Raw genomic sequence first — 20703 nt, forward strand, 5'->3', positions numbered from 1 at the left:
AGTTGGAAGCAAAGTCTCAGAAGCAAACCTATAATTTTAGGCCTATCTCCTCCTCCATAATAAGATAGGGACCATTTGTTGAAGTCTTATGATGTATTTGGTATTTGACGTGAATTTTCTCTTTTAATCTTCTAAACCTTATAAAGTTAGTGCTGTTATTAATGAATGGGGGAAACAGAGGCACAGGTAGTTTAACTAATTCATCCAAGGTCATATTGACCATAACTAGGTGGCTTAGATTTTTGAAACCAAGGAAGTCTGAAACCTATGCCTTCATATTTGCACATCTTGCCTCACTCCCATCTCATCTGGGCCTAGTTTGGAATGGAATTTGGATGTGTAAGTACCAAGAATCTGTGCTCCATGAAATATTTGGTCCCTTAAAAGGATCATAATATATGATTTCAATGATCAGGTTGATTTTTTAAAATTAATTTATTTATTTTAGAGATTGAGAGGGTGAGTGGGAAGAGGAGCAGAGGGAGAGGAAGAGGGAGAGAATTTCAAGTAGATATTGAACTGAATTATAAATCTGAATTCCAATTCTAATGTCTAATTTTTTGCTTAAAAATTTATTCTCAACTGTGAATGTCTTTTTTTTTTTTTTTTAAAGAAAGTATTTATTAGAGAGAGAGAGAGAGAATAAGAGAGAGTAGGCACGTGGGTGCCTGGGTGGCTCAGTGGGTTAAGCTGCTGCCTTCGGTTCAGGTCATGGTCCCAGGGTCCTAGGATCGAGTCCCACGGTCCGGCTCTCCGCTCAGCGGGGAGCCTGCTTCCCCTTCTCTCTATCTGCCTGCCTCTCTGCCTGCTTGTGATCTCTCTCTCTGTCAAATAAATAAATAAAAATATTTAAAAAAAAAAGAGAGAGAGTAGGCATGAATGGGGGAAGGAGTTGAGGGGGAGGGGCAAGCAGACTGCCTTCAGCATGGAGCCCGATGTGGGGCTTGAAGTGGGGGCCTATAGCATGTTGCAGCGAATCTAAGAAGACGTGGATTGCAAAATGCACCATCTTCATCACATCACTAAGAGAGAAATAACTGCCAAAATAACCATGTCACAGAGCTTTCTTATCACTTGGATTTTAACATTTTATTCCGTTTTTTAAAATTTCAATTTAAATCACAGTTAACACAGTGTAATATTAGTCTCAGGTATACAATGTAGTGAAATCAGCACTTCCATACAACAGCCGGTGCTCATCATCACAAGCACCCTCCTTAATCCCCACCGCCTCTGTAAACCACCCCTCAATCTTCCTCCCCTCTGGTAACCAACACTTGGTTCTCTAGAGTCTGTTTCTCAGTTTGTCTCTCTCTCTTTTTCCCCCCGTTGCTCATTTGTTTTGTTTCATAAATCCCACATATGAGTGGAATCATATGATCTTTGTTTTTCTCTGACTTATTTTAAAATTTTATTTTTAATAAAAGAACATTAACAATATTAATTGGTTCAGGTATTCCTTAAACTTCTTTAAATCTGGAGTCTGACTCTTTCATGTGGATGGTTTTCACACATTACTGTCCTCTGTGCCATCCAGAATATTGGTAGGACAGTACTTCTTGAACGAATGCTCCATTACCACCTCTGAGATTTTTTTGCTGGCCACTGATACCAATTTTGCTAGACTGGATGCAAATAAATGTGCAGCCTACCAGAATTTCATCTTTCCTACTTCCTGGCCAGCAGTATTGACGAAACACTTGATGTTTTTGAAATTAAAATGTGAAAAACTGATCAGAACTGGTGGAATAGAGCAAAGGCAACTTCACTTAAAAAAAAAAATGGGTCCCACTGTTTGAAAACATTTGAAAATGTCTAGGGTTGTCAAAAGAACCTTGGTCTTGGGGAATCTGAGGTGCTGGCTTGAGTACTGGCTCTTCTGACTAGCTGTAGCATGCAACATGATCTCTCTGAGTCTGTTTTCTAAACTGTATGCAAGGAATAAGCATGCTCATCTCATGCGATGGTTGCAATAATCAAAAGAAAATTGAAATTCCACCAAATCAAGGTTTCTAGCTTGTTTGCCACTATCTTTCCATTGTGTGGAACAGTCACAGAGACCTAAAGGTGATTTCTAACAACTGCACATTGAATGAATGAACTAATGAATGGACATTTCAGATGTGGTAAGCTACATGCTGAGTCTTTATGTTGCCGTGTTGCTGTGGCAAGAGGCAGTATATTCTAATTGAAGGAGGAAACTCAGCAGGGGATAGTCCCTTCTTCATTTTATCTCAGTGGTTTTGTGGCACTGGATTTTGTCTACTTTCCAAATACTGGTAATTTCTTCTGGTCTAAAGTTACATGGTTATTTTCTTCTATATTAAAGAAAGAAAAATCAACATAATTGTAGGGCAGGAAGTTATTCTATCACTCGAATTATTAAAAACGTCATTAATTATAGTTTTCTTATATATGTCTATTGTTGAAATATTAAAAAATACAGAAGATGTGGAAAAGAAAAATGCCATTATTTGTAATTCCACTGCCTGGAAAGAATCATTGCTAATACTTTTTTTCTTACATAATTGGTAGTACAGTATACATATTATTGTGCAATCTGATTTTTCACTAGCTGTATTCAAATATTTCTCCATATTATTTAAATGTTCTTCACATACCTTGTCAATAGGGGTGCTCTTTTATAATTGCTTCACATAATCTATACTTGCAGGAGATTTAGATCGTTTCCAATTTTTCACCATTTTAAATATCGCAGCAAAGAGTATTTATGTACATCTCTGATAATTTTTTTTAGAATAAATTCTTGAAAGTGGGTTCATAGGGTCACAGAATATGAAGTCTTGTAGAGTATGAAGTCTTATTCTAGTTCAGTTAAGAACAGTTAAATTTAGCTACAGATTTTATCCTGGCAGTGATAAGATAAGGAGGGGCATGTTGAAGGTGGACCTGCCTGGAATTGTCAGATGGGATCTTCTAGCTTCACCCTCCTCCTTTCTCAAGGTCTTGTTGTGTAGCCATGGCTGAGAGACATCAGGGCTCATGGGTTACTAGGGTTACTAGGACTGTCGGGTATTAGGACTGAGAAGGTCTTTTATTTATTTTTCTTTTTCCATCCAAAAAAATGGAGCCCGGTATCCTCACTAAACGATGGGTAACTACGAGGAACAGATCTCATTATTCTCTCATTTCATTCATATGATGGATGAGTCAGAAAATGGACGCGATGGATGAGTCAGAAAATGGACGCAATGTCTGAGCACTGGGGGATCTGATTGTCACAGTATGAAAAGCCTTTTAGCGATAACTGCCTATATGCTCCCATATCACTGCCAACAGAGCCAATACAATCTAGTTCGAATGGCAGATGTACTGACTCCCATGTGGGACCATTGACGTTTTTACAAACCATTTGTAGCTCAGTGTCACTGTGCTTTGCCAAGCTGCGTCCTCCCAGTGAAGTCCAAATAGAACCAGAGAGAGAGGTTCAGTTTTCAATGCAGTGAAAAATAGACAAGGAGAAAAAAAAAAACAAACAAACTCCAAAACCTGGATTACTCTCCAATATTATAATGCAAACCTGCCCCAGAAATGTGTATTATTTTTCTGAATGTGTTCCAGCTGAACTGGAGGAAAAATAACAACTAAAGACCATAATGACTCATTGGTGGATATTGTGTCCCATCTGTTGGTGGTAGTAAGAAAGTTTCTATTCTATTAGATCTGAAAAGCTTCTCATTGGTAAAAACCCCAAATCCCCCATGGCATTTTTCTGCCGCTGGACTCATATTATATCTCATTTATTAGGAAGAAAAAATATGAAAATGGTGGAATATTGTCATACATTTGTCTGAAGGGCAGTAAAATTTTCAAGCATGGCTTGGCTCTTTCTGGCAAAGGAAATGTGATGGCTTCATAACAAGCAACAAGAAAGCTTTGTGGGTCAAACACTTAGATTCCTACAAAGTGCTGTATTCTTGGTTAACACTTAAAGAGTTTAGTCCTTAAACGGTGAATTTTTGATCAACTTGACTTGCTGTGGAGTGCCCAGATTAAACATTCTTTCTGGGTGTATCTGTGAGTGTGTTTCTGGTGGAGATTAGCTTTGGAGTTAGCAGACTCAGTGAGGGAGAGTGCCCTCCCTGAACTGGGTGACCATTGTCCAATCCACTGAGCGCCTGAACAAAATGAAAAGCTCAGCAAGGAGGAATTTGCGGTGCTGCCCACTCCCCTTGATTTTTTAACCTGTTACATGCTTGAGCTGAGACATATCTTCTGCCCTTGGACTAGAATTTATACCCTCTGCTCTCCTGACTCTCAGGCATTTGGGACTGGATTGAACACCACTGGCTCTTCTGGGTCTCCAACTTGCTGACAGCAGATAATGGAACTTCTCAGCCTCTACATTCTTGTGAGTCAGTTCCTCATAATAAATTTTTCTCTTTTGATATCTACCTATTTATCTGTTTATCTAGATACACATATGTATACACATATATAAATAGAGACATTGAGAGAGATACAGAACAGAATCTATTCTGTTTCTCCAGGGAGCCCTGATTCAAACAATAATTTACTCAGATTTTCCTTAAGGAAAACAATAAACCTAATTGTATTTATGGCTCAGTGTGTTGGTCACTGACGTTCACTATTGCAGGCTCAAGATTCTGGCTTATGGCAGGTTCAATTTATAGATACACATCTGGATTCAACCAGTTAATAGTTAGCATGACAACTGAGGTGCATCTGGGAAATCTATCTCAGGAAGCCCACTTACAAGCCTCAGTCATTGCAAAAGAGAAGCAACGTTAGCACAGAACTGAGTCTATCCTCTGGATTGGCCAGTCCTGACTCCCCAGTGGGATTCATGTCTGAATCTTGTTGGGGCATATGCAGTGTGAGTGAAAGTGAAAGAGCTATTGTAATCCTTAAAAGATGCTTTTAAAAACATCAGAGCCCCAGCAGAACCCAGGCTGGGAAGCCCATATTGCAGTGTCCCCCAGAGCACGGGCAGAGCAGTGGGGGAGATCATGGTGATGTCTAGAGGAACCTTGCAGTAGAGGTCCCACACCCGGAAGGGGCAGATTCATCATGAGCCTTTGTGACTCAGCCTGTGCAGACTCCTGGAGTAATTGGTGGTGGGAGGGGGTCGAGGGCTGGGGGTGTTAAGGACTAGCAAAATTATAAGCCAGTGAAATCGGAGCTATTCCTATTAATATGACCTCATTTATGCCCTGGGAAATTAGAGTCCTCAAATCAGCATTCGGTTCACAAGGTACTCATGAGAATCATTTAGTTAAAGAGTATTAATGTTGCAGAGGGCTAATGCCACCGAGACCCAATATTAACCATACTGAGATCTAACTGTGAGAGAAAATTAAGGAAACTAGTCAAACAATGTTGCTGAAGGGCAGAAAATGTTTGAAGTTGCTGCTTTTTTCTCTTAGGCATATGCACATTGAGAGTAAGATAATTTTGCCCCAAGCTGAATGGCATTTTACCTCTGTAATGGGGTTGTTGGTGGGGGCATGGGGTGAGGCGTGGGGGTGTGTGTGGTGTTCTTTGGTCTTTCTCCAACACTGTGGAACTCCTTTTAACTAACACGGGGAAGCAAAAAACCAGCCCCCTTGCTTCAAGTTGGAATGTTCTAGGGTACAAGTCATGCTTTTGAACTTTTGCAGTCAGGCTTCCACTGATGCGTGGGGACTCAGGCACTGTTTAAAATACTTTATAGATTAACTTGTTTAGTCTTCACAATAACCCGGTAAGTCAGGTACTGCTCGAGCTCTATTTTAAGGATGAGGAAACAGACACAATGAGGTCAAGAAAGTTGCCAAAGATCACAGAACCGATAAATGACAAGTGAAATTCTTTTTTTTTTTTTTTTTTTTAAGATTTAATTATTTACTTTAGAGAGGGAGTGTCAGGGGAGGAGAAGGGAAAGGAAGAGAAAGTTTTCAACAGGCTCCATACAAGTGCCGAATCCAAGGCGGGGCTCGATCTCATGACCCTGAGATCACGACCTGAGCTGCAACTGGATGGTTAATCAACTGTGCCACCCAGGCATCCCCAGAAGTGGAATTCAGTCCCTGGCATCTGGCTCTGGAAGCCATGGTTGTACTTCCCTTTGGACAGAGACATCTCAGTGGCACAGAATCTACAAACGTGTGTATATATGTGTGTATATATTTGAGACAGTGTTGGCAAGTGTGTGATACAGTAAATAACAAGTCAATGAATTTGAGGAGCTTTACATTTTTGAAGAAAATTGAAGTAGAATTTAAGGTTATCAACAAACAGGTATTACAAGTCATCCTTCAATCTAACAATCCTTAAATCTCTCCTCTTTAAGGTAAAAGCCCAGTGTATTAATCCCATATGAAGAACAGCAGTCTGATTTAGTTTCATACCCTTTGACAGAGCCACCCACCCCTGTATACCACCTGCCTGATATGGAAAAGATTAACTTTGATCTGATGAGCTGTATTTTATAAATAGAATTAATCACGGGCTGTGGGGAGATGAGGTCATCAGATTTACACTGAAGTTCTAATGCTGTGCAGACATCAAAGCCACATCTGCTCAGCTCTCGTTCAAAGGGTAAATCTTCTCTTCTCCGTGGAGGCACTTGGTCCTAGCTTCTCAAATGAGAGTGTCCTTTCTGGGCTGCAAACTTGCTGCTCTGTGCATTCACTTTGGAATGGATAGAGAACCCGATAGAGTACAAGGTGTATTTTCTTTCCATTATTGCAGTCCTCTCCAAGCTTCATCTTCTGCCAGTCTTTGAGCATGATGCATTTTTTCTTAGATGTCTTTGACACTTCTAGTCTTCAGCCACTGCAATTTATTTTGCATGAATTTGTTCCTGCCCATTGCTTTCCTCACCCATGAGAGGAGGGGAAATCATTTTGCCTGTCCGTACTTGGTCCTCTTTCTGGGCCCCTCCACGTGGACCAGGTAAAGAACAGATAAGTTGTTCCAAGGCAGGGAAGCCCTATTTCTGGGACCCCAAGAAGTAGTTTAGTAGCTATTATATTTTCTTCTGTTGACACTGAAGTTCCACCCCAGAGGTGTTGATCTCCATGTTATAAATCCTCTTTTGAAAAAAAAAAAATCCTCTTTTGGATCTGAGATTTCTTTTCTTTTCTTTTCTTTTAAGATTTTATTTATTTATTTCACAGAGATCACAAGTCAGACAGAGATCACAAGTAGGTAGAGAGGCAGGCAGAGAGAGAGGGGAAGCAGGCTCCCTGCCGAGCAGAGAGCCCAATATGGGGCTCGATCCCAGAACCCTGGGATCATGACCTGAGCTGAAAGCAGAGGCTTTAACCCACTGAGCCACCCAGGTGCTCCTTCGATCTGAGATTTCTTGCTGTAACATACACACATGTGTGGAACCCCAATATTGATAGAGGAAACGGCTATAGTTACTCCTGTATCTTCTCTTCACTGTGTTCAACCCTACAGGCAAGCTTGGTTCATGGCTGATCAGTAATATGTATTTATGATGCAGTTTCTTTCTGGAATATGTTGAGTTTGGGCACCATTCAAAACTGGGTTGATTTCAGAGTGCTCAGGATTTCAGAACCTTTCAGGGAAGAACTCAGAGAACTTTTCTGATCTGTGTTCTCATGAGCACTCTCTAGCCCACCTTAGGGTTTCTTAAACATGGACGAGTTTGAAAGGAGACCTAGCATTTTGTGGCAGAGGAAGGATGAAAGGGTCAGGAAAAATCCTTTTGGCATAGCCCAGGACCAGAATAGTCTTCCGAGATCAATAGAACTCAAAACCAACCCCTTAAAGCTCGTTTGGGTGATAGCTGGCCTTAGGCATGGGAGGCATCAATGCTTGACACTATTGGTACACTGCTAGAGAAGGAAGTGTTTATTGGGACAATCAAGTATTCTAGACGTGTACCTGCACAGTCTGCAGATAACATGAGGCTAGGAGACAGCTGGCCAGTGGCCAACACCTTCACCGTGTAGCTATGTAAAAGCACTCAAGTATCATGAGGCAAAGGTTTCTTGAAGAATTCACATGTGACAGTGCCAGTGAGCAGTCCCAGGCAGGGTCTCACCCGGGAAGCTACGCATCCGCAGACATGGAGGAGGCAAGCTGGTGAAGAACTTAGTTCAGGTCCCCCAGCAGCAGATTATAGGGCAGGATGCAGTGTGACAGGGTTGTATTAGAGGGACCCTTGAGAAAGTAAGGAGGGAACTTGGAGAGGCAGGAGAGCTGATGAGCTATAATGGGCCTTGAGAAGGCAAGTTAGGTGGAAGCATCACATTTATTTGATCTAAGAATTGTTTGTGAGGCCTTTGGGAGAATTCTAGAATCAAAGGTGGCTGTTGGAGAGGTCCTGTGTCTCCCAGGAATAGATCTGGCTCCCTAGCCTTATGGCCTCAGGTACCCACTAGGAGCAGCCCAGGTGGCAAGGCCTTGCTATAGACACAGTGATGGATTGTGTGGAGCACAGCAGCTGGGGTTTAGGCCAATTACATTCCCATAGGTAGAGGTAGGAAGTGTCCTCTCAGTGGCTACAATTGAGTACTCCCTGTGGATCAGGCATGCGGTTGCCCAGACAGAAAAAGAGCTATCACTACCATAGAGGGGAAGAGAGATGCTGCATTTATGAATGCAGTGGGCTCTTCATGTTCTCCCCAGTGAAAGAGAAGGCAGTCTCATCTCTCCGAAGTTTCTGCTCTGAGAGCAGAAGGAGGAAGCAGCCTTGGTCTCTGACCACCAAGGAAATGGGAAAGAGGTAAGAAACGTATTGTGGAAGAAGGAGGGGTAAGATTTCTCCCAGCTCCCAGCATGGAGCCAGCGAAGGGCCAGGTTGCCACGAGGGGAGTGACAGCCACAGTGGAGCAGAGGATGGCTGGAAGAGGTAACTTAAAAAAATTGTTTTTTAATTTAATTTTTTTTGGTGTTCCAGCAATCATTGTTTATGTGCCATGCCCAGTGCTCCATGCAATACATGCCCTCCTGAATATCCATCACCAGGCTCACCCAACTTCTCACCCCCTCCCCTCTAAAACCCTCAGTTTGTTTCTCAGAGTCCATAGTCTCTCATGGTTTGTCTCCTCCTCCAATTTCCCCCAACTCACTTCTCTCCATCTCCCAGTGTCCTCCATGTTATTCCTTATGCTCCATAGGGAAGTGAAACTATATGATAATTGACTCTCTCTGCTTGACTTATTTCCCTCAGCATAATCTCCTCCAGTCCTGTCCATGTTGATACAAAAGTTGGATATTCATCCTTTCTGATGGAGGCATAATACTCCATTGTATATATGGACTATATCTTCTTTATCCATTTGTCTGTTAAGGGGCATCTTGGCTCTTTCCACAGTTTGGCGACTGTGGCCATTGCTGCTATGAACATTGAGGTACAGATGGCCCTTCTTTTCAGTATGTTTGTATCTTTGGGGTAAATATCCAGTAGTGCAATTGCAGGGTCATAGGGTAGCTCTATTTTTAGTTTCTTAAGGAATCTCTACACTGTTTTCCAAAGTGGCTGCACCAACTTGCTTTCCCACCAACAATGTAAGAGGGTCCTCCTTTTTCCACGTCCTCTCCAACACTTGTTGTTTACTGTCTTGCTAATTTTGGCCATTCTAAGTGATGTAATGGGGTATCTCAATGTGATTTTGATTTGAATCTCCCTGATGGCTAATGTTAGGGTTCATGTCTTCTGCCCATTTTTTGATGTGATTATCTGTTTTGTGTGTGTTGAGTTTGAGGAGTTCTTTATAGATCTTGGATATCAGCCCTTTATCTGTAGTGTCATTTGCAAATATCTTTTTCCATTCCTTGGGTTGCCTTTTTGTTTTATTGACTATTTCCTTTGCTGTGCAGAAACTTTTGATTTTGATGAAGTCCCCAAAATTCATTTTTGCTTTTGTTTCCTTTGTCTTCGGGGACATGTCTTGAAAGAAGTTGCTGTGACCGATGTTGAAGAGGTTACTGCCTACGTCCTTCTCTAGGATTCTGATGGATTCCACCTCATGTTGAGGCCTTTTATTCATTTTGAGTTTATCTTTGTGTATGGTGTAAGAGAATGGTCGAGTTTCGTTCTTTTACACATAGCTGTCCAATTTTCCCAGCACTATTTATTGAAGAGACTGTCTTTCTTCCTCTGTATATTTTTTCCTGCTTTGTTGAAGATTATTTGACCACAGTGTTGAGGGTCCATATCTGGGCTCTCTACTCAGTTCCACTGGTCTATGTGTCTGTTTTTGTGACAGTACCATGCTGTCTTGGTGATCACGGCTTTGTAGTAAAGCTTGAAATAAGGAAACGTGATGCCCCTAGTTTTGTTTTGTTTTTTTTTTTTTCAACATTTTCTTAGTAATTCGGGGTCTCTTCTGGATATATACAAATTTTAGGATTGTTTGTTCCAGCTCTTTGAAAAATGCAGGTGGAATTTTGATCAGGATGGCATTGAATGTATAGATTACTCTAGGCTGTATAGACATTTTAACAATGTTTATTCTTCTGACCCCTGAGCATGGAACCCTCTTCCATCTTTTTGTGTCTTCTTCAATTTAAGAAATAGAAACAATCATCAGAAATTATTATCAACAGTTATATGCCAATAAGTTAAGCAACCTAGATGAAATGGATGCATTCCTGGAAAACTATAAACTTCCAAAACTGAATCAGGAAGAAACTGACAACCTGAATAGACCAATATCTAGTAATGAGATTGAAGCAGTGATCAAAAACCTCCCAAAAAACAAGACCCCAGGACCTGATGGATTCCTTGGAGAATTCTACCAAACATTCAAACAAGAAATAATATCTATTCTCCTGAAGCTGTTTCAAAAAATAGAAACAGAAGGAAAAACCCAGACTCTTTCTATGAAGAAAACATTACCTAGATCCCCAAACCAGGCAAAGACCCCAGCAAAAAGGAGAATTTCAGACCAATATCCCTGATGAATATGGATACAAGATTCTCAAGATCCTAGCTAATGGGATCCAACAGTACATTAAAAAGTTCCTCCACCATGACCAGGTGGGATTTATTCATGGGATGCAAGGGTGGTTCAACATTTGCAAATCAATCAATGTGATAGAATAAATCAATAAGAGAAGAGAGAAGAACCAATGTGATAGAATAAATCAATAAGAGAAGAGAGAGAGAAGAAAAAGCATTTGACAAGATACAGCATCCGTTCCTGATTAAACGCTTCAAAGTATAGGGATAAAGGGAACATTTCTCAACTTCATAAAATCTGTCTATGAATAACCCACAGAGAATATCATTCTCAATGAGGGAAAAGCTGATAGCTTTCCCTTCGAGATCAGGAGCATAAGGATGTCCACTCTGGCCACTGTTGTTCAACATAGTACTAGAAGTCCTAGCAACAGCAATCAGACAAAAAGAAATAAAAGGTATTCAAATTGGCAAAGGGGAAGTCAAACTCTCCTTGCAGATGTCATGATACTTTATATGGAAAACCCAAGACTCCATCCCCAAACTACTAGAACTCACACAGCAATTCATTAATGTGGCAGATACAAAATCAATGTACAGAAATCAGTTGCTTTCTTATACACTAACAGTGAAAATATAGAAAGGGTTGATTCCATTTACTATAGCACCAAGAACCATAAGATACCTGGGAATAAACCTAACCAAAGAGGTAAAAGATCTGTACTCGAGAAACTACAGACCACTCATGGAAGAGGTGACTTCTGTGGTGACAGTGCAATATTGCAGTCCTGCAGTGACCAAAAATGTGGAGCAGGAACACTGATCCAAGGTCAGGTCAAGGAGAGTGATGATGGCAGGGGCTGGGTGTGAACCAGCAAGGAGAGTGGCTTGGGAGCTCAGGGTTCTAACAGTCCCACAGCTGGGGAGTCTCTCAGAGGCTGCTGGCATTCCTAACACTATGAAGAGGCACCTGTCACAGTGCCGACAAAAGAAGGGTTTCCTTTTGCTTTTCTGTGCAAGCACAAGTCAAGGTTGATGAAACTGAAAGGTGCCTGAAAAGGATATAGTGCAATGATGCAGTTGGAAATAGTCTGACTTGCAGAGCAGAAAACTCTCAGTGAATACAGGCAGCAGGTAAATAATTTTCCTATCCTGGTTTGACAAGAACATGGAGTGTGTTGAGCAAAAACTGCTTCTTCAGAATAAAATACTCCTAGTCACTGGCTGACAGCTATTTATTTATTTATTTATTTACACAAACCCCACTGAGCCAAATAAAGGAGAACTTGCCAAATTAGTGGAATCTGGGTTCTCATTCCTGGAACTTGCTAACAGGAGGGTATCAGTCAGGCTTAGGAATTAGCATTTTCCTGATAGCAGCGCACAAAGCTTTTTAATGATGACTTTGGAGTCTCTGAGCTTAGGCTCTTGACTGCCGGTTCCTAAGCAACAGAGGGATTGGCAGAGAATGTGTTTTGATGTATCATTAAATAAAGGCTGCACAATGCTGAAAACTGTGGGCAGAAATTGGGATAATTGTATTTATTTTTTGGTGTATTATGTTAAAAAAATAAACAAAAATCCTTTAGGCCCTAGAAAATGTGCTCTCACTTGCTCTCTCTCTCTCTCATGTTTGAGCACTACCATTTTTTTTTCTTATTTCCCGCCCTGCAATTTAAGCAAAGCATTTATCTTTTTTATGGACAGTATTTCAAGGTTTTTTTTTTCCCCTACAGCTCTGTTCTATCATAGAAAAATTGGATCACACACTGTAACAGCCAAAAGGGATCCGAGGGATCTTTTAGCAACCACCCCCATTTTCTTTTTATAGAAACTGTGGTTCAGAGGGGGGAAGGGATTGTCTCCATCTGACCTGTCTCTAACTGCTCAGTTAATTACCACTTCCTCTGTGAAGCCTCCCCTGATACCACAGGAGTATTATAGCACCTGTGTTTGAAAGGTTTGAAAGGTTCCACTCCACTCACTACACATACCAGTCAGTTGTTAGGACATTGTATTGTGGCTGTTTACCTGTTTGTCTTTTTCACAAGTCCCACACTGCCTTTCTTGTTGCCCATCCCACACCCAGAGCCTGATGCAGTACCAGACTTGCACTAGATACTCAATAGATGTGTAGTGAATGAATTATCTGAGGCCACACACCCAGTTCCTGAAAAACTGGGGCGAAGACACAGGTTTGCTATCTTCTGGTTTAGTATTCTTCCCTGACCTAAATGAACCCATTCAGAGGACCCCAGCTGTGCAAACCTTTCTGTTGCTATCATTCAAGGTGACTGGATCATAAGGATGACCAAAGCTGACAACTAGCTGTGGTCGCCTGTATCCCCACCATGGGTCCATCCACTTGATGCCCGAGATGCTAAGGGGATGTGCTGGGCACTTCCTCAGATCATCCCACTTTCCTCCCTCACATGGAACAAACGAACAAAGTACCTTTTCTATAGGTGCTGAGCTTACCTCTGGTGATTTACCAGTTAACAGAAACAGCATTCGTACTCACAGGGACACGACATCACAGGGATACCTCATGGCATACTCTACATCCCATATTAGCTTTCCAGTCCTCTAATTATCCAGGTCTCCAAGATTTATGAGGGAGATATCTCTAGTATGATGCTTCTGTCCTACACATTTTCTTTCCTCATTAATCAAACTCTGAGGAAGCCTTCTGTACCCAGAAGTGACAGCCAAGTTACTCCTCTTCGTATCCTATTTGAAAGGACACATTACCCTCACCGCTGACTTTCTCACCTCCCCGTCATTTCCCAATCATCTGCATTCTGGCTTCTGCTCCTCCTCTCCCAACCCACCTTCCATGGGCCTCCACCTCAATATTTCAGGAACCTTCCGTATCAAAACCTCTAGTGATTTCTAATTGACAAATACGGTGGATAAAATTTTAATATTCGTTGTACTTGCCACCTCTGTGGCATAGTAGACCCTTGATGCTTAGGTGAAATATGTCCCAGAATGCAATGCGCCCTAGATCCTTGAGTTATCACTGTAGCCCACCATGCCATGGTAACTTGCAATAGATGGCAGCTTAAGGATTCTGCTGATTCAGGTTCCTAACGAGGGGTGATGCATCCTTGAGAGCAAGGGGAAGCAAGGGAAGCTACTTAGAGAGGTGGGTGCTCCCTGCTAAGTGATGTGCTCTCCACACCAGCTGAGAACTCAGGTTTGAGTCCTCACTAAGATTTCAAACTGTTACTTGTCATGGAGCTTGGATTTGGTTAATAATTGCAACTCAGTTACATATGCCAGAGGCTATATCCATATTGCTTAATTTGCCTTTAAAACCCTTTTCTTCTTTGGCTTTGGATCACTTGATCTCTGTTTCTCTCAACTCTTCATAATGGATTCCTTTCCTCCAGCCCTCCTTATGCACTTGTGCTGGTTCTTGTCCATTTGTTTCTGTAGAGCCATATTCGTTTTTGCCCTGCTCTGTGCTCTGGAAAGCTGAGTTCTGTGGCCTATATCACCTGGGGTTCCTTAATCTTTGGCCAGGCAGAGGCACTGGCTAGAGCACAGAGGGCAGGAGAAGAGAGGTCATGCATCCATTACCCTTACTCCTTCCCTTCCTGGGGGGGATTTTCTGGCCATGGCTATAGTCCGATGTAGCCATAGCTTTTGCTAGGTGGCTGCTCTTGCATGGCCGCCATTTTCAGTGGGCTAAAATACCATGGTTTGTCCTGATTACCATTGCTAGACCCTGGTTGCTTCACCCTTCTCCTTCTTGCTTCCTTAATCAGGCCCGCATCTCTGTCGATATTCCCTTCGTTTGATATCTCTTCGGTTAAACTACTCTGAATGTGCCGTCTGTTTCCTGTGGGTCCCTGGGTGATGCAGAGCAAATTTGGCTTACAGAAACAGGCATAAAACCATTTCCTATCCTTCCTCAACTACCTTAGATATTTTTCATATTAACAATTGTGATCGCAGGGATACAGATATAAGGAGCACTGAAAGTTTTGTGCAAGGAGAGAGCTCGGAGACTAGAGCCCCATGTAGCCTCACAACTAAGGTTTGAAGAAAAAGTGAAGTAGATAATGAGTCTTCCTTCTCTCTTTTTTCTCTTCATTATATGTTTTTGTAGTGCACCAACATGAACTGTGTAAAATTCGAATCTGATCAGGTTATTCTCCCTAAAACCCTTCAATGGTTCTCTGGTATCCACAGAATAAATTTAAACTTCTTAGTGTGCAATGTAATTCCTTCATGTTTTGGCTTTTACTTACCTTTCTCTGACATCATCTCCTGCCAACCCCTGAGTGAGTCCCAGTGGCCCCTTAGATATACCATGTCATATACGTGGCTCAGTATTTTCCTCTCCCAAGATTCTCTTCCTTTGTTTTCTATCTTGCTTAATGACACCATTAATCTTTCAAAACCCAGTAGCCAGAGTAGAATTTTTATTCTATATCCTTCAACTCCAGCATGTAGGGACTTACCAAATGTCTGAGAGGGACTCGGCTTCATACTTTACTAGAAAAGCCACTCCGTGTGATTTTTTTTTTTTTGTTCCACACACCCAGAGGGATTGGGCTAAAGTGGGGAGTTGATACGTCTATTAGCCCAAGATCCTGAAGGCGTATGTCAGTGAAAGCAATAGAAGTTCCCTGGTAACCTATTCTCTCTAGCTTTTCCTTGGCTCTTTTTACTATGTCTTCATTTCTTTTAGAAATAGATTTTCCCTTCACAGTGTATGCTCCAGTAATGCTGTAATAGAGATGGAGGAAGTTTTCATGACTATGACGGTTTCCATACCAGAGCCTCTCTAGTGGCTTTGGAAGAAAATAGGAATAATTAAGAATTCAGAGGCAGTTTGCCATCAAATTACAAATTTGGCAGTTTTAATTTTGGAATTAAAACAGCTAGATTGTGTTCCTTTACATTTTTTTATATTGACGTAACAGATGTCTTCCCCAGGGAACACTCTTAGCAATTAAGCTATATAGATACATTATACATACACACACACATACATGCTCACACACATCCGGTATTCTGCAACGTTGTTGTTTTTATGCCACGAGCCAGAGGGAATTACAAAATGGTAATATCAGAAGACCTTTTAACAATTGTTCCTTGAACAGACTCTGATTCCAGAAAAAAAAAGAAAAAAAAAACCAATATCCTAAAATATCAAAATGAATGGTTACCTTAATCTAAAACAGTCAAAACAGTCAGAAGGAGAAAGTGTACAATTTCCTTTACCAACTTATATTAGGGTCCACAAAAAGTGACTGGAATTTCTACAGAGAGAGAAAAGTCTTACATATAGAATTGTCCAGTCTTTGCTGGGGGGTGGGGTATGAAGGGGAAAGGTTAGGGCATTGGTAAGTCAAAAATTTAGTATCTTTGATTTTGTTTTGACATGGAATTTTGAAATTGACTTAGGTATCCATAATGAGCCAGGGGTTCAGCCAGGAAGCAGAACTAATAATGTATTCCAAGTATGGAGGCTTTTCTTCATGGGATTGCAGGTTTACAGAAGTTGGAAAGGCTAGAGAGGCAAAGATTCAGGAAGCCACCAATGATGGTGTCGCAATTGGTTGTTTCCCAGGGGTCTCCCAGCACCTTCTGTGAATCTCAAGGACTCTATAAAGCTCTTGCCACCATCTCAGCTGTCTACAGCCCACTCTCTGGGCCCCCTTTCATAGTCTGGAAGCTGCTATGGACCTTACATGTGTCTGCCTGAAGTTGGCCGAGAATAATAGTTTTTCCTCACCTCCTGCCTTCTGTCTCCCACATTAGGGGTCCACACAGCCAGTTCTCAGGCAGAACTGGGTGAGGAAGGGGATTCCAGGAAGGCTGTGCCTGGCTTCCCCTCTCCAGTGCAGAGGAGGCTATAGACGGAGGGTACCCTGATGTTAGAAGGGCAACATACCCTCTGCAATAGAAGTAGAAAACCTTTATATTTAGCAGAACATTGCAAATGGTATTGGAAAATCTTTAAAATATTTTCATTAATTTTTATTGGCAAGAAAGAAAAATGTCTAATGGAAAGAGGATGGTCTTTGGAGTTGACAGATCTGGGTTTAGATGCTAAGTCTACCACACTGAGCTCTGTGATCTTAAGTAAGTCATTCTGCACTTGGAGCCTTTGTGTTTTTTTTTTTTTTAAATCCACAAAAATGTGGATAATGATGTCAGTTTTGGAGTAATGCTTTGAAAAGCAAATGAAATAATCTCTGTAAAGTGTTTATTTGGCACCACAGGCCTGGCATATAATAAGCAGTCAGCAAATGTTAACTCCGTAAGAAATGGAAACTGGGAACTGACATTGGGGGGGGCTCTAGGAGATTGTCTGTTTCCATGCCTTGATCAAATTAAAGTGTTGTTGCTACATTTGTAATGGCTTGACTTTCCCTTGTAGTACATTACTTACAACTTTCAGTATCAATAAGCTTTTCTCTCCTAGTTTATTTCTTTTACAATTTTCTCTCCCAGAAATAGCAGTACAAGGAAGGCAGCATAGTTTGGAAACCTTGCCAGTAATTGGCTATGTCTCCCTGAACAATTAAGTTACTTTCTCAAAGCCTCAATCTTCTTATGTGTAAAATGATGAGCTTAAAGTGTGGGGAGAGGAAGAAGGGATGAGTAAGTTTGTTTGATAGATTTGTTTTAACTCATTTTCTCAATATTTCCTTGCCTCTTATGCTTAAGTCACTGTGTTAGATGCTATGGGGGGTCATTAAAAATGAGGGAGATAAAAATGTGGCCCCTGCTATTCAGGGCAATATAATCCAGGAAAATAAAAAATTCCATTGAGAGACACATAAAATACGGTAGAGTTGGAGCTTCTGGCCTGAAATTATAAGATTTTATTGTGGTGGGTGATAAATCCACTAACCACATCAGAAGCTCCACAGAGAGGGGAGTAAAGGGATACCTGATTTTAAAAAATATACCAGTGGTTCCACAAGGTGTTGTTTTCCATGAGAAGAGAGTGCATTCAGAAGTAGAAATGATTGGTTGAGTTCTGTAGCCATCCTAATGTTCACCATTTGGCACACATTCTCTGAGCATCTGTGCTGTAGTAGGTCCTGTGTTGAGATGTGGGTATAAAGACAAAGTATTTTATCTGCCCTCAAGGAGTTTCCATTTTGGCTGTTTGGGCACAACTCTTACATAATTGGCATATATTGGTTATCAAGAGAATCACTAGTAGGGCCGGAAATATGTCCATCCCTCTTTGCCGTTATATTACAGTTTAACTCATTTTAGCTTTCTCTAAAGTTTTGCCTTGGACAAAACTCATTCCATTCTTTTACGGGTTTTTGATTTAAGAATAGACGATCTTGCTTTTCTACTATTCCACAAAATTAAATTCCACAGAGTGTAATTTTGTGTACCGGGTACACTAGTTGTCATCAGCAAAATGTTTATTAAGGGAGCAATTTAGAAAGCAAGGCTGGTCTCAATTTAAATGCAATTCCAACTGTGAAAACTTATGACCTACATATTTAATTGAAATTAAGTTATGTGAAGAAAAATAGGTAAGGTGGATGCTGGTCAAGTGGGGCTGAAGAGGATGAGAGAAGTTGCTGCTAGATTGATGTTTCAGAATATGTATTAAAAATATTTTTTAAAAAACCCTCGAAGAGGGTGCCTGGGTGGCTCAGTGGGTTAAAGCCTCTGCCTTCGGCTTAGGTCATGATCTCAGGGTCCTGGGATCGGGCCCCGCATCAGGCTTTCTGCTTCCTCCTCTCTCTCTGCCTGCCTCTCTGCCTACTTGTGATCTCTGTCTGTCAAACAAATAAATAAAATATTAAAAAAAAACAACAACAAAACCCTCGAAGAATCAAACTGTCAGCTTACTATCACAGTAATAGCAGCTGTTGCCAATTTCTCCCCGTGACTGGGGCACGTTTCCTATTCAGACAAATCTCTGTTTCAAAAATTTGCAGTTGCACAAAAACTAATAGAAGGACCATAGGTCATATGGTGGGGCAACTAGTTGAAGGCTTAAGGGATACTAGTCATCGGTCCCTGACTTCTCATATCCCAACAAGCTGATCTTGCCTTTTTGCAAATCCTGTTGTGAAAGAGTATTTTATTAATTATGTAACATCCCGTTTCTCATTACTGTTTTTTACAGGCTTCATCGGTACTATTTCATTTTCAAGAGCAGCACAGCATGGCTGTAGCTTTTGCAGCTGATCTGTAACCTCATTGTATATTGCTCAGGACATGTTTTATGATGAGGACAGGAATTTTCAGTTTGGGTGTCTCGTATTAAAATGGGTTTTCTTTACTACATTAAGCTGCCCTGGTACCATCAACCATTCTACTTCCATTTTCTCTAAACAAATCTAATTCTTTGCATTGAGATATACAGAGATTTGCTGCAGAGTAAAGGAAATTTTGGAACTAGAAAGGACACATCTGTTAAATATCTAATGTCCAAAATATCTTGCCTAACCTGGTCATCTTACAGGGAATGGTAAGTGAGACCAATAGATGGTAGTAGGTGAGGTCAACAGATATTAAACCACTTTACTTTCTTGCTTAAAAATCCTTTCTAGGGTTGCCTGGGTGGCTTAGTGGGTTAAAGCCTCTGCCTTTGGCTCGGGTCATGATCTCAGGGTCTGGGGATCAAGCCCAACATAGGGCTCTCTGCTCAGCAGGGAGCCTGCTTCCCTTCCTCTCTCTCTGCCTGTCTCTCTGCCTACTTGTGATCTCTGTCTGTCAAATAAATAAAATCTTAAAAAAAAAAAATCCTTTCTAGGCTTTCCATTTTTGTCAGGCTCAATTCCCAACATCTTAGTACAGCCTTCCATTTTCTGAATCTGGTTTCTTTTTCCACCCTCATCTCCTACCATCCCCTTACCTACCTCCCCCCCTACCCACTGCCCCCCCCCATCCTCAAAATCTAGCCTTAGTGAAGTGCTTGCATGTCCTTGAGGATGTCTCTTTTCTCTGCCTGGAGTGTTCCTCTTTTTTAATTTATCTACTTAAGCTATAGACACAGCTCAAGTAAGAACTCTTTTGGGGAACCTTCCCTGACTGGCCTTGTAGAATTAATTGAAAAATTCAAAATTTTAGCCAGAGATGCTTTCTAATGTCCCACCATGTTAGCCTGGAATGTGATGTGATATGATAGTTTTTATCCAGGCCAGTTAAAAAGACTTCTGTAGCTTCTTCTACAAGCCTATAATATTATGCTTACTGATCTCCAGTGCAATTTCTATGTACTGGTTTGTCTGTCCCTGCATTTGTCTTTAACATTTGTGTCTCCAGTGCCTAGCACAGGTCTTGCGACAGAGTATGATCTAATAGCAAATGCTTGCTGAATATCACTATATGCCAAGTAACTTACTAAGTCCTTTGCATGTGTTAACTTATTAATTCTTGTTATTACTCTGTGAATTAAGAGCTATCACAATCCCCATTGCACAGAGGAGGAGTCAAAATGATCAGAAGTTTGGTTCCTTTCCCAAGGTTCCTCAGTAATTAACAATACCAGGATCTGAGTGATATGGTCCCAAGGCTCATGCTTTTAACCATGATGTGTATTGTCTCCTTTGTGGGTGGTAGGTTGTCAGAAATATATGCTGGATATTTCAACAAGAGTATAATTAATCAGGGTGATATATTTGTTAGTAGCAAAGTTCACACAAATCTAGGGAAGCTTCTTTAAGACTGGTTGGCTTTATGCTTCATGAGTCAAAGACACAGTATAAAGTAGTTTAGGCTGAGACACCTGCATTCTGGTTAAGTCTTGCTACAACATTCTATGTGACTTTAGGTAAGTAAATTTACATATCCATGGT

This window comes from Neovison vison, chromosome 13 (genome assembly GCF_020171115.1).
Source record: "Neovison vison isolate M4711 chromosome 13, ASM_NN_V1, whole genome shotgun sequence".
NCBI lineage: Eukaryota > Metazoa > Chordata > Mammalia > Carnivora > Mustelidae > Neogale > Neogale vison.